Here is a 4523-nt window from a genome sequence, read left to right as displayed (position 1 = left end):
ATTGCCTATACCACCGCCCTTGTTGAATATTTTGGCAGTTCTAGTATATTTGAGGATATTATGTTATATTTCGATGCACACTACCTCTTCGACCACTTACTTCCGTGATTATGAGTGAAGAACAAACAGAAGATACTTATCGTAAATTAAATTTTAGCAAGAAGAAATTTTTTGCGATGTTAACTCCAAATGGGAAAATGTGTATCCCCATGGATATATACACATTTACATATGTACATACATACATTCGTGGAAGGAAACTTCAAATAGTAGAAGAGTAAAATTACATAGCTCTGAAAGAATAATATAATTTAACATGAAATTATTAAAAACCTGAGTACATCGAAATATAATAGATATATATTTTAGAAGGGAAGTAAAACATGAAATATTAATATAATTAATATAAGTAATCATTTATTTTTTCTAGAGTATATTTTGTATGACTCGTGCTATCATTTTGATATCTCAGATTTATCTTCCATTTATATTTCTTTATGTAATTTTCATAATATATTTATGAATTAGATGTATTTTCATCATCTATGTTCTACTAGCGAATTTTCACATGTTCAATGAGATATGTAGTGTGGGAAGTGTATAAATATATATTCTTTACGTATCTTGAAACACAAACTAGAATATCGAGCATGTTATCATTTTCCTGTGAATCGTAAAATGATCAACTGTGGTTGATAAATTAATAAATTGTAAAAATTTATCGATTTGTATTACGAGTGCGGAGTGCGAGTAGTAACGATAGTGAACACACAATTGAATACCCAGGCGACAAACTTTTGGACTTTGTACTTCCTTTTACGTGGGTCCGATCTTTATCGATTCCACACTGGCTTCGACCGCTCTGAGATTTTTAAAGTATAGGTATAGATATAGTGGATTTGAAGTACAATTTTATTCGCAAAATATAGCTAACCGAGGGAGAACCGTGGAAAGACTTGGTCATTTGTGCGCTTCATGTGACGTTGGAGAGAAGAAAAGAAAAAAGAAACGCGAAGGAAGAGACCAAAAGAATGAAAAATAAAAACTCTCTTCATAAAAGAAAGAAAAGATTCACTATGCATATTATTCGCTTTACCTTATAGTTATCCCCCCCCCACACGCACACACACACATTCACGGTTTCACCTTATACACTTGTTGTATTATCGTATCATTTTACCGACTAGTAGCGATTGAAAATCCGACATACTGTGCATCTCTCACTCGGTCGCAGATACATCGTTGACGCCAGGATTTAGACTCTAGGATATCGTGCGGGAATATACGCGCTTTTTCTCATACATATAGAAATGTTAACTCAAACTTGCCGAAACTACTTATAATATTTATATTAATATTTATTTGTTCTATTCGAATCGTTTATAGATTAATATTAATCCATACAATGATCTTAATAATAATATAATGATATTAATAATAATATAATCCACACAATGATTTTCTTCAAGCAAATAATAATTTAATATTTTTTTAAAAAGTGTAATATCCTTCAAAACAATCGTCTCCACGTAATAGAACATTGCAAAATTTACAGACAAAACATATTCTACTTCCTTTCTGTTTTTATTGTGCAAACTCTACATTGTTTTGGGTTTTTTTTTACTTCGACGACTAGACACTATATTTATAAGTTTGTTTTCCGAAATTTGATAGTCTTTCTGAATGACCTAATCTGGATGATGTCCTTATCAGCTCAGAAGTGTTTGTTGTACTAGATATTTCTTCATCGTTTTCCTTAGATTCACAATCTTCTATCCCCGAAATTATCACATTCTGCAGGAAATGTTTTATACGTATTTTTATCCTATGGCCCATAATTATTCCCGTCAGCGACCCGGGAGCATTTCCTTTCGTCCCCCTCGTAGTGGCGACACCCACCGCTTGCCCTTCATCGTGGTTACTTCCTTCTGTTCCACCGTCTCCTAGAGACGACTGATATCACTCTCCAGAAAGCGCACCCTCCTCCACAGGTATACGCCGTGTTCATGTCCGTGAAATGGTTCGCTGTCCTTATCGGTCCCTTCTCTTTCCTCCGATTCCATCTTTATATTCTCTTTCCGCGCGTCGTCGCCACCAACGACATCGTCGCGGATGCGGAGGCGACAGAGATCGGCCATTGTTGAGGCTACGACGGAGGTGGCGATCGTGCGCTGTTGGAGCTCAGCGTTAGACGTTCTCGTCCCGCGTGAAGTCAACCTCAACCGCCTCACGCACGTTTCTTTCAGGTTTCTAGAGACGGAGGCGGCGTAGGCCCACGCCCACTGTTTGGCGTATCGTCCTCATCTTCGTCAGCCCGCTTCTTGATTTCTTGGCTGTTTTTCTTCTTCGGTGTAGCGCTTACACTCGGATTTTTGGGGGTTGACTCCTCTGCTCCTTTTTCAGGCTTTTGCATTTTCCAGGTTTACAGAGAACCATCCATGCCCTCGTGGCCGGTGGCGTTTGCACACGTGACGACATTGTGGATTACTTTGACGGCGTACTGTTTGTACACACGAACACTCAATTCAGCGATGTACTGCCTTTCTCACACGGACACTACTTCCAGCGGCGTTAGCTTTTTACACACCCACACTACTATGACCAGCGACGCCTTGCTTCGGTGAGAAGCACTCAGTTGTGTCGATCAGGTGCTTAGGGCTAGAAAGGTTAAAAGTTAGTTCAATTGTAACGCACTCGCGCACCAAGTCAGGCGGCGTATCGCTTTGGCTTCTTATTGAGGTCCGCATCGTAAGGTTTACAACTGGGGTTGTAGGATATTTAGACTTTCCCAAAAAAACGCAGGTGTGTTGTCCGAGTCATAAACGGACTTCAAATCTCGAACAAGCAATATATTGCTGCATAATAGTCCGCTTCATCAAGTCCACTCGTGTATTTTAAGTAATTTTACATTAAGTTACCATTCTTGTTGTTGATAGCTCCGCATTCTTCTGTTTGTTTTTATATGTCAAGTGTTAAGTATCGTAACAGCTCGTTTGCCTTTCCAAGCCAGTGACGATGTGTGTTTACGTTTATAAGTAACAATATTATTTTCCGAAAATGTTGGTTTTCACATGCGTGAACTACAAGCTGTTAATTTCTCATGATGAACAACAGACACCTTTATACTGTCGCTGAGTATTCCTGTTGACACATTTATAGTGAATTGTTGTTGAGATCTTGATCGACGAATATCATGCTAATTTTCCTCAGCCTAATGATTGAGTATTATGAAAATTATTTATTCCATCTCTAGGAATGCAGTTTCGTCAGCAAATAACAGCATGGAATAGAAAATGGCGATTGGCGTTAAACAAACGAATTCTTGAAGGAAAATCATTCTGTCTAAGTGCCTGTTTACGTACTAGTGTGACCAAAGTCTGAACTTTCTGAAAACTTATGGCACAAACTCATAAAAGAAAATGGACCAATAACACAACCAACCGGTATAGTTTTGAATTATAGTTTTTTTGGATTAAATGATAATAAAAGTACAGATATAAGGGCAACTGAGCAGTATTTATTTAAAAATTTATACAATTATATTTTAGAAATCATCATTGGTATTAAAAAACGATATTATTTTTTCAAGATCGTTAACCTGGTCATTAGATTCATTTTCGATGTCAGATCGATGCGTGTCGGAATTAAACCTTGAAAATATATCTTGCGTTGATTGGAATATTTTACAAGAAATAAAATGTGCACCGAAGTAAGCTCTTTCAGGCATTATTGAATTGAATATTTCCAACATCACTTTACCTCAATACGAGCATGAAACAAACTATTAAAATTGTTAAATAATATCTGTAAATGTTGTAAAAGTAAAATTATCTATCTTTTTATAAATAAGTCATCGTAATTGTAACTATCTTCAAGATAAGAAGAAGAAGTTATTAATACAAAGTATAAACCGGAGAAAGTATTACAACCATCCCCTGCCCCGGAACTTTTATCTGCTTATAAATTATTCCGTTTTACAATTATTGCAAACATATACATCCTGTTGCTCAGTGCTTCTTTCATGCATACGAATTATGACATACCAAGCAATAATACACCTTGTCTTATTCATGATTCTGTCACGTCCCGCGTTCCGCACGTGCCGTAACGAGAAGCGAAAGCTACAACATGGGAATAGCGCGAGTGGCGAACCGATCAAATGAATCAAGAATAAGAACGGTTATATACGACATAATAGCAAGGGAAATAAATGGAGCAAAAGAAATACATACTTTAATGAATTAACAAATGTGGAATATATAAAATACAAGAAATTTACATTATTAAACAAGACCAACTTATAATCTAACAAGGATAAAGAAATATATATATATATATATGTCGGAGAAGCGCTGGGATTAGGGTCGTGGGCGTCTAATGAATCTTCACGAGGGTTTGCCATTGATGCGGTACGACACAGGTGAAGTTTATTGCTGTGATGAAGGTGTTACAATCTTGGTGGCTTATCACGGTGGTTGTGCGCTCGCGAAGTTAGTCACAGTGACCCCAGGTCCGATAACGAA

General features: G+C 36.9%; 1 protein-coding gene across 1 annotated transcript in view; it reads left to right on the top strand.

Annotated features, from left to right (window-relative positions):
- Positions 1-4523, top strand: part of LOC122569948 — a 383055-nt gene that overhangs the window by 180153 nt on the left and 198379 nt on the right. The window lies entirely within an intron of this gene.

This window comes from Bombus pyrosoma, linkage group LG8 (assembly GCF_014825855.1).
Source record: "Bombus pyrosoma isolate SC7728 linkage group LG8, ASM1482585v1, whole genome shotgun sequence".
NCBI lineage: Eukaryota > Metazoa > Arthropoda > Insecta > Hymenoptera > Apidae > Bombus > Bombus pyrosoma.
This window is presented reverse-complemented; position numbering and strand designations above follow the sequence as displayed.